This window comes from Triticum aestivum, chromosome 4D (genome assembly GCF_018294505.1).
Source record: "Triticum aestivum cultivar Chinese Spring chromosome 4D, IWGSC CS RefSeq v2.1, whole genome shotgun sequence".
In the NCBI taxonomy this organism is placed as follows: domain Eukaryota; kingdom Viridiplantae; phylum Streptophyta; class Magnoliopsida; order Poales; family Poaceae; genus Triticum; species Triticum aestivum.
Genome location: NC_057805.1, coordinates 1,256,803 through 1,268,163, shown reverse-complemented (window position 1 = coordinate 1,268,163; position 11,361 = coordinate 1,256,803).

The following is an 11,361-nucleotide window of genomic DNA, read 5'->3' as shown; positions in this document are numbered from 1 at the left end:
GAAGGAGCCCAGGTTTCACAGGAAGACCAGGCATATCAAGCGTCGCTTCAACTCCATTCGTGAAAGTGTTCAAAATGGAGACATAGATATTTGTAAAGTACATACGGACCTGAAAGTAGCAGATCCGTTGACTAAACCTCTCCCTAGGGAAAAACATGATCAACACCAGGACGCAATGGGTGTTCGATTCATCACAATGTAACTAGATTATTGACTCTAGTGCAAGTGGGAGACTGTTGGAAATATGCCCTAGAGGCAATAATAAATGGTTATTATTATATTTCTTTGTTCATGGTAATTGTCTATTGTTCATGCTATAACTGTATTGTCCGGAAATCGTAATACATGTGTGAATACATAGACCACAACGTGTCCCTAGTAAGCCTCTAGTTGACTAGCTCGTTGATCAACAGATAGTCATGGTTTCCTGACTATGGACATTGGATGTCATTGATAACGGGATCACATCATTAGGAGAATGATGTGATGGACAAGACCCAATCCTAAGCATAGCATAAAAGATCGTGTAGTTTCGTTTGCTAGAGCTTTTCCAATGTCAAGTATCTTTTCCTTAGACCATGAGATCGTGCAACTCCCGGATACCGTAGGAGTGCTTTGGGTGTGCCAAACGTCACAACGTAACTGGGTGACTATAAAGGTGCACTACGGGTATCTCCGAAAGTGTCTGTTGGGTTGGCACGGATCGAGATTGGGATTCAATGTGACTAAGGCGTTAGTCACGGGATCATGCATTGCGGTACGAGTAAAGAGACTTGCCGGTAACGAGATTGAACAAGGTATTGGGATACCGATGATCGAATCTCGGGCAAGTAACATACCGATTGACAAAGGGAATTGCATACGGGATTGATTGAATCCTCGACACCGTGGTTCATCCGATGAGATCATCGTGGAACATGTGGGAGCCAACATGGGTATCCAGATCCCGCTGTTGGTTATTGACCGGAGAGGCGTCTCGGTCATGTCTGCATGTCTCCCGAACCCGTAGGGTCTACACACTTAAGGTTCGGTGACGCTAGGGTTGTAGAGATATATGTATGCGGAAACCCGAAAGTTGTTCGGAGTCCCGGATGAGATCCCGGACGTCACGAGAGGTTCCGGAATGGTCCGGAGGTGAAGAATTATATATAGGAAGTCCAGTTTCGGCCACCGGGAAAGTTTCGGGGGTTACCGGTATTGTACCGGGACCACCGGAAGGGTCCCGGGGGTCCACCGGGTGGGGCCACCTATCCTGAAGGGCCCCGTGGGCTGAAAGTGGAAGGGAACCAGCCCCTAGTGGGCTGGGCACCCCCCATGGGCCTCCCCCCATGCGCCTAGGGTTGGGAACCCTAGGGTGGGGGGGGGCTTCCCCCTTGCCTTGGGGGGCAAGGCAACCCTTTCCCCCCTTTGGCCGCCGCCCCCCCTTGAGATCCCATCTCCAGGGGCTGGCGCCCCCCCAGGGGGCCTATATAAAGGGGGGGAGGGAGGGCAGCAACACACAGCCTTGGGCGCCTCCCTCCTCCCCTGCAACACCTCTCTCTCTCTCGCAGAAGCTCGGCGAAGCCCTGTCGGAGACCCGCTACATCCACCACCACGCCGTCGTGCTGCTGGATCTCCATCAACCTCTCCTTCCCCCTTGCTGGATCAAGAAGGAGGAGACGTCTCTGCACCGTACGTGTGTTGAACGCGGAGGTGCCGTCCGTTCGGCACTCGGTGATCGGTGATTTGGATCACGGCGAGTACGACTCCGTCATCCACGTTCATTGGAACGCTTCCGCTCGCGATCTACAAGGGTATGTAGATGCACTCCTTTCCCCTCGTTGCTAGTAGACTCCATAGATGCATCTTGGTGAGCGTAGGAAAATTTTAAATTATGCTACGATTCCCAACAGAGAAGTGTCTTGGCAGTAAAACCAAGTCTGGTTCCAGTCTTTGGGATGACTGGGAAGCTTGGCCGTAGGGAAAACTGCATCTCTTCGACGCCGAATAGAAATCCCACCAAGTTCTAGGCTGGGACCATCTGTGAACTCATTCTGGCGGTTCAAATAAAAATACTCTCTGAAGAGGTCAACGTTGGGTTCTTCTTGAAGGTACGCTTCACAAAAAACTTGGAAATTGCAGATGTTAGACACAAATTGGGTCCAATGTCTTGAGGATGGAGCTGAAGGAAATGTAACACATCGCGGAAGAATTTTGACCCAGGCAGGGAGAAGCCCCGATTTATATGGTCAGCAAATACTATGACCTCATTTTCCTTAGGTTGAGGTTTGGCTACGCCCGGTTCTGGGGCACGCCAGTGGATGACCTCTTTGGCGGCTAAGATGCCAGTGTCAACATACTCCATAAGTGTCTGCTCCGTTACAATGGAAGGAACCCAGTTGCAGGAGGTGATAGTATTGGTCATTTTTGGCCTAAAAAAGATATAACGGCGAATGATAAGCCGCCCAGTTCAGATGAAGAATTATTATGAAAGTTAAGAAAGCATTTTAAGACGGCAAGGTGTGGCCGGGTCTCGATAACATTGATGAACATTGGCGGTTTAAAAAATTCAGATTTAAGCCGGTGTAAATCTTGCGGGTTACGTATTACTACTTAAACCGTCGTGGAGGGCTAATGGTTATGAGCCTATGAGTAAATTTTTGCTAAGTGTTGGACAAACAGGTTTTACAGATTAGTTCTATTGCTTTGGATCTACAACAGTTAAGAAAAATAAAATAAATGGTAAACCTAACGTTGCGACAGCAGAAAGGATTCAGGTGATGAGCCTATGAGTAAATTTTTGCTAAGTGTTGGACAAACAGGTTTTACAGATTAGTTCTATTGCTTTGGATCTACAGCAGTTCAGAAAAATAAAATAAATGGTAAACCTAACGTTGCGACAGCAGAAAGGATTCAGGTGCTCAGATGGGATCTTGTACATAGAAGGTGTTTACTATGATTGAAAAGGGGCTAGAAACTACTACCGCATAATGACAGTACCATATTCAGATCAAGTTACACGATTTGGGAGAGGAAGATGAAGAGAAGTGATGAACTTCAACGAACTAGGGCAAACCCTAATGGAGATCTGACACAAGAGGAGTTGGAGTACTTACTGATGTTGTTGAACGAGCGGAGAAGCGCAGCAATTTCTGGTCGGTTCAGGTTGATGCAGCGGCCGGAGTTGAGGCAGTCGACGAAGGACGGCGGTGGCGGAGCTCGGGCACGTGAGGGTGTTGCGAGGAGGAAGACAAAGACGAGGAGGCAAGGGGGGAAACTGAAAAGGACCCATGTCCTATTTATAAGGAGATGGATAAAAGCATGCGCGGGAATCGAGGAGGCTGAAAAATGATTATGTGGTTGCACGGATGCCTTGATTTTTGGGAGGTCCATTAAAGATGAAGATATAGTGAGATGATTGGGCTTCGTGTGAGATTAATGCGAGATGACGTCATGGCGGGTTAATACAATTCTGCGAGCTGACGTCATGGCGGGTTATAAGATTTCTTAAAGATTGATGATGGAGGATTTTTCTAAATCAGGTACTGAAGATTGATATGAACAATTTCAAATCAACCTGGGGCCTAATGTTAGGGATATAACTATTAGGTATGACCCGCCCAAGAGGGGCCGGGTCATACACTCACGACTCATGATGAGAAGGCCCAAGAAGATGTTAAAGATGGCGGTTGTTAAAGCAAGCTTACTAAAGGCCCAAGACCTGGAGGTGACTTGAGGCCCATGGGTATAAACAGCCATATGTTTAACTTGTATGTTAAGGCAAGCTTAGTTTGGTCATCGAGCCGGACACGTTGTGTATGAGCCGGCCGGGACTCTGTAAGCCGTCGGGTGTCAACCTATGTATATAAAGGGGTGATCCGGCGGCGGGTCAACTCAAGAAACAACAGATCGAGAACTAGGTCAAGGGTATTCGTTCCCTAGTAATCGAAACCCAAGCAATACAATCTAAAGTAGGAGTAAACTTTTACCTCGTTGAGAGGGGCCGAACCTGGGTAAAACTCTCTGTGTCCTTTGTCCCGTTTTAACCCCTTCAAGTTAACCTAGCGGTGACGGCTCCACACCTAAGTCCTCTTGCTAGGGCATCTGCTATGTTAAGTCCACGACAGTCTTTCCTCCTACATATGGCATGCACAATACTTTCCACAGGTGAGAGTGACATGGGGTGCAGTATGTACCGTGTATATATTGCAAAGCGGCGATGGGGACTGAAGACTGTAGCTCGGCTTTGTCCCCGGTAAGTAAGCAAACACGTGCCACAACACAACAAGTCAAGCGCAAAGTGAAGAGAGAGGTTGAAAAAACAGGCAACCCAAAAGATCCACATCGCTGTCTGCCTTGATCTCTTTTTATGGTGGTGGTGGCATTTCTTAAATTTACCACTAGTAGTTGTGAGAGTACCACGTACAAGAAAAATGAGCCCCATCCATTTGGTACAAACAATTGAGCGGTCCATTTGGTATCAGTCCATATCTGTGTCCCTATCAGTCGGGTTGGGATGCTCTGCGGTAACGTATCGTGTAATACGGTTGTTGTATGGATCGAAACCTATGTGTCGTTGACATTACAACACCGTACAATACTATAGAGGATCTCAACCCGTCCCTGTCACAGAGGCACCACACGTCGTTGTCGTCGGATCCATGGTTCGATTGCTCCAAGGGTGTGGGTGTGGGTGTGGCGATCAAATCCCAACTACACACATGTACTGCTACTACCTCATCTTTATATTTTACATTTTGTCACCCATTTCATGATCATGTTTAATTTAGCTGACTCTTTTTACTAATCCCTCCGTTCCAAAATATTAGATCATTTTTAAGCTATATTAGCTTGAGAAACGATCTTATATTGTGTGTGTGTGTGTGTGGGTGGGGGGGGGGGGAGTATCATCCATGAGTTACATACATAATATAGAGACAGACCAGCAGCTCAGCCAAGCCAGGTTTTATTTATTTGTCCAGGAGCCAGTGGCCAGTTTTTGTTCTATCTGCAATTAACCATGCAATCATTCTGTTGTCTTCTCATTGTAAGGATGAAGGACACAAACAATACAATCGTTGTTTTTTAATCATTGCAAAAGGGATCCAAAGGGTATATTTTTATAGACAAATTAAAGAGCGGAGAAGCAAATTCAGAGCCACTGTATTTCATCCTCCATAATATTTTGCGTACTTGAATATGTACCGTGTGTAGCCTCCTTTCTGCCAAATAATCAAACACGTGACACACCGGCCCACACGACAACAAGTCAAGCAGTAGATCACAAGCCGTCCTTCTTCTCCATTTTAGGTTGAAAAATCAAACCACCATTGCAGTGCAATGCACAGTGCCCCCAAACCAAGTCTATCATATGAAAATTCACATTGCTGTCTGCCTTTGATTTGTGCTGCTTTTTATTTTTATATGCTGGGGGTGGTTGCATTTCTTAATTTTACCACTAGTACTAGTACTGCTACTACTTGTACCACCATGTACTTTTTTTATATATAATTCTAGCTAACGTCCACCCAGCCACGATGTACAAACAATTGAAGTCCGTCTATTTGGTATCCATCTAATCTAATCCATGTCCTTGTCTCGAGCGTCGTGGATACTTCTCCCTCCATGGATCCCTCCATGGCCGCGCGTGTGTGGCGACCTAATCCGAACTACACATGCCGCTCTACGTCATCTTCTAACGTTATGTTTCGTCATCATCATATGAGTTTCTTTTTTGTGAAAATGACTCTTATTTATTTTAAAAAGCTCACCAAAAACATAAAATAAAATTTAAAAATAACATCATCAAACGACCACTTATACAAGGGCTACTAACAGCTAGCTGGTTTATTTTATCAAGGAACCGACCACCAGTTTTGTCCGGGCAACAATTAGCAAAGAAGAAGATCGACAGGGCAGTGAGTGAGTGAGCGAGTGAGAAAACACGGAAGAGACATATACAGTGAGTGAGTGAGTGAGTGAGTGATGAAATACTCCACTGGTTGAGTAGAGCAGTGAGTGAGTGAGCGAGTGATGGCTGTCAGATCTGAATCTCAGCTACCATTCCGTGTATTTGGATACATACACCACCAAAGTCCAAAGAGTAACCACTTATTAGCTACCAGGAGTAGCTAACTAACTAAATACACGACCAAAGAATAACTCACTTTGCCTCACTTGCTTCCTTCATCTCAAAGCGATCTTCTCTTGTTACTACCCCTGCACAACATTGTCATAATTTTTATTATCTTCACAACCAAGGTACTGCATTCTGTAACAACCAACTACATAACTACAAATCAATCAAGGACATGTGGTTATTTCCGCCGCACTAAATTGGCAGCTGAGTCACAAAAGGAACCCCGCCAAGTTTCATAGCACTATCACCCAAACAAGGTACTGAGTTTCTTGGAGCAACTCATAAGCTGGTCTGTGGTGCTAGTTCATGATGAACTATGCAAACGTGTACAGAGATACACAAAAGATTTAATCTTATACTCCATCCGTAAAAAAAATATAAGAGTGTTTAGATCACTAAAGTAGGGAGTACCATTTATGCAATCCAATTCAGAACAGTAACACCATAAAAAAACTCATTTTTTTTCTTGAAAGATGTTTGAGTGCAGGATGTGCGTAGAAAATTTCATCTCATTTGAACATCTGTGGAGCTCGTGGCAAAAAAAAAAGAAAAACGGCCAAAACAGTGCGTGAACAGTGATCTTACTTAGAGAGCCGAACAGTGCGTGAATAGATACTATTCCCTCCATTGGGCATGGGTAGACCCTGTTAGGAATAAGCAACTTGTATTCCCATGAGGCCATAGGCCGATATATATACATGTACAGGTGTGGGACATATGCAGGAAACCCCTTATACAACGGGATAAATACAAAGGGGTACATGACTTATAGTATAACTCTAACACCCCCCCTCAAACTCATGATGGAGGAACAACACTGAGTTTGGAGAGATAAAAACCATGTTGTGCTCTAGTCTGGGCCTTCGTCAGGAAATCCGCCAACTGTAACTCGGAAGGCACATACTGAAGAGCAATAACCTGATCCTGCACACCAGCGCGCACATAGAAAGCATCAACACCAATATGCTTGGTGAGCTCATGCTTCACTGGATCACGCGCAATGCTAATAGCACCTGTACTGTCAGATAAGAGCAGAGTCGGTGTAGTGACAGAAACACCAAAATCCTGAAGTAACCACCGTAACCAAGTCACCTCTGCCGTCAAAAGAGCCATGACTCGCAACTCAGCCTCAGCACTCGAACGGGAAACTGCAATCTGTTTCTTCGTCTTCCAGGCAATGAGAGAACCGCCAAGAAAAACACAGTAAGCAGAAAGTGAACGGCGATCAGAAGGATCACTAGCCCACGTAGCATCCGAATAGGCCTGAAGCTGTAAAGAACTAGAGCTAGGAAAGAATAGACGGTGAGAGATCGTGCCCCGAAGATATCGAAGAACACGAAGGAGATGACTATAGTGAACCGATGTGGGAGCAGAGACAAACTGACTCAGAATATGAACCGGATAAGAGATGTCCGGACGAGTGACAGCTAGATAGACAAGATTGCCAACGAGATGACGATAACGCGTCGGGTCAGGGAGAGGATCACCATCAGTAGCACGGAGGTGAACATTGAGCTCCATAGGAGTCACAATGCGCTCGTCAGTAAGAGCAGCACGAGCAAGAAGATCCTGGATATACTTTTCCTGGGATATAAAAAAACCATCAGAGGTAGAAGAGACTTCAATCCCAAGAAAGTAGCGAAGAGGTCCAAGATCAGACAGAAGAAATTGCTCACTAAGACGGGCCTTTACAAAGGCAATATACTCGGGGTCATCCCCAGTGATGATCATGTCATCAACATAGAGAAGAAGAAGAGTCCGACCACGAGGAGAAAGGTGAATAAACAATGCTGGATCATGAGCACTTGCTGAAAAACCAGCAGTAGTGACCACAGAGGCAAAACGCTCAAACCAGGCGCGAGGGGCTTGCTTAAGGCCATAGAGAGAGCGATGAAGACGACATACCATGCCATCAGGAACAGAATACCCAGGTGGTGGCTGCATGTACACCTCCTCACGCAGCTCACCATTAAGAAAGGAATTCTTAACATCAAGCTGAGATATAGACCAGTGGCGTGCAGAGGCAACGGCAAGAAGTGTACGAACAGTGGTCATATGGGCCACAGGAGCAAAAGTCTCGTCATAATCACGACCATGCTCCTGCTGAAAACCACGAGCCACAAGACGAGCTTTGCGACGCTCAAGAGAACCATCGGAGCGAGTCTTAACCTTGTAGACCCACTTACAAGTGATGGGACGGACTCCGGGAGGAAGAGAAACAAGATCCCAGGTACCAGTGCGTTCAAGAGCAGCAATCTCCTCTGCCATCGCAAACTGCCATTCAGGATGAACAACAGCCTGACGATAAGAAGTCGGCTCAAGAACAGCAGCACCAGCGGTGGGAAATCCAAAGCGATCAACAGGCGGACGAGAACGCAAGCCATAAGTAGGCTGAGAGGAAGAGGACGACTCATCCGAGGAGGCATCCACAGGTCGTGAACGACGAGTGTAATGCTGAGGAAAAGATGGAACAATAGAAGGAGGAATCGCCAAGGTAGGATCGGGGGGTGGTGACGAAGAAGTCACCGGAGATGAAGGTGTAGAATCCTGTGACATGCTAGGCGAGGAGACCGGAGAAGATGGTGGCTGCAAATCGACTAGAGGTGAAGAAGCAGAGGGAGTGGAACGAATAGGCACATGCGCGACAGGGGTGATAGGTGAGTCAGGAAAAGTGAGGAAAGAGATATCCTCCACTGAAAAAATCGAGGAAGATGGGCGTGGGTAGAAGGGACGAGACTCATCAAAAGTCACGTCTCGAGAGATACGCATCCGACGACCGATAGGATCCCAACAACGATAGCCCTTATGCTCATCACTGTAGCCTAAGAAGACACACTCAACAGACTGAGCGGTCAGTTTGGTGCGTTCGCGAGGGGCAAGAAGAGCATAGCAAACACAACCAAACAAGCGAAGCATCGAATAATCGGGAGAACGATCAAAAAGATGCTCAAAAGGAACGCCACCCTGCAAAGCAGCAGACGGCTGAAGGTTGATGAGATAGGCGGAAGTGGAGATAGCCTCGGCCCAAAAATGAGGCAGAAGAGAGGCGGCGATCATCATCGCACGAGCCGTCTCAAGAAGGTGGCGATGCTTGCTCTCAGACACGCCATTCTGAGCATGAGCACCAGGACAAGAGAACTGGGCAAGAGTACCCTGCTCAGCAAGGACACAACGCAACATCTTAGAGATATACTCGCCAGCGGAGTCAGCACGAAAAACACGAATGGTTGAAGAAAACTGAGTATGAACCATGGCAGCAAAACGCTTATAAATAGACAACACCTCACTACGAGAAGTCATGAAATAAAGCCATGTGTAACGAGAGAAATCATCTATGAAAATAATATAGTATTTATGACCACCTTTCGAAGCGAAAGGAGCAGGACCCCATACATCAGAATGGACTAAATCGAAAGGACGCTTAGACACTGACTCACTATGTGAATATGGTAACTGAATCTGCTTGCCAAGACGACAACCCTGACACTCTAAAGAGACATCTCCTGAGACAGACCCCAGAAGACCTCGACGAACTAAAGACGACAACCGAGAACCACACAGATGACCAAGTCGATGATGCCACTGCTTGAAGGAACCAGTAACAGAGGCAACAGAAGCGGAGGAACTGGCGATGGTGGTGGCAGCGGAAGGAACATGAAGCCAGTCCAACTCCCAAAGACCCTGAGAATCACGGCGAGGGCCAGCCCCAACCAGAGTGTGCGTGCGACGGTCCTGGACAGAACAAGAGTCAACGTCAAGGATGACACGACAACCAGAATCAGTAAGTTGACCAGCAGAAAACAGATTCATGGTAAGTCGAGGAACATGAGCAACATCAGGAACAGAATAAGAAGGAGTGGAAAGATTGCCTCTACTAGCAACAGAAAGTGGAGTACCATCAGCAGTGAAGACATGAACAGGAGAATCCAGCGATCGAAGAGAGGACAAAGTGGAAGAATGAGAAGACATATGAAAAGAAGCTCCAGAATCCAGAACCCATGGGGATGTACCTGACTGTGTAGAGGGCGGTTGCTCAGTGCGGGAAGCATCAGTCACAGAACCAGCAGTACCCGTCGAGGAAGAACCTGAAGCCGCGAGCAGACGCTTAAGTCTCAGAATATCCTGCTCAGTCAAAGCAATGGCTGAAGCTGTCGAGGGAGATGACGAAGTCCCTGAGGATGATGATCGCGCCTTGCGCAGGTGTTTCCGCTTTGTGTAGCACTGGGACTCAATATGACCATCATTGTTGCAGTAGTCACAATGTGGACGGGGGCGACCTGAGCCTCCAGAAGGAGTGGGCAAGAGCGGCGGAGTACTCGAGCGAGAGGGGGTCGGTGCAGCAGGTGGAGTGGAAGAAGCCCGAGTAGCGAGCACAGAGGGAACCTCCAGCAAACCAGCACCACGTAAGCGAGTCTCCTCAGCACGAATCTCTGAAAGCGCCTCCATGAGAGAAATACGGCCACGAGCAAACAACTGAGCACGCCGGGGCTCAAACTCCTTACGGAGCCGAGACAGGAACTCGTAGACGCGATGAAACTCCAAATTGGCCTGGACAGCCTGGCAATAGGGGCAAGTACGACAACCAGCACTGTGGAGAGAATCAAGCTGGCGCCAGATAGCAGAACTCTGTGCATAGAAGTCATCAACAGTAGAGTCACCCTGCTGAAGAGCATGCTCCTGACGAACCACAGAAAGGTATAAGGCATCACCAGAGGGCTCATAGCGCTGACGAAGACAGGTCCACATCTGAAAGACAGTAGGAAGACCCAGAAACTCAGAAGCAAACTGAGGCAGAACACTAGCAGTGAGAACAGCTGCAGCACGAGCATCATCATCAAGCCACTGGGTGTAAACAGACAGAGCACCATGATACGTCTGAAGAGCCTCCTCATAAGCCAAAACCCGCTCATCATAAGCACGATCAGCAGCCTCATCAGCAAGCTTAGCCGCATCCTTGGCGGCCTGATTAGCATCCGTAGGAAGAACCAGTGGAGTCGGCGGAGTAGGGGCAACCGGAGGAACCGGACGTGACGGACAACAGACCTCGCCAGAAAGAACACCCCAGAGACGGATGCCACGCATGTGAATGCGCATAAAGCCAGTGAACTCGGTGTAATTAGTACCATCAAAGATCACCGGACAACGAGGAACTGCGACATAGCCCGTAGATGTAGACATAGTACCCTTTTTTTTAACGGAAACAGACGGAAAACTGAACAGCCAACGCACACGCACAGGTAGCA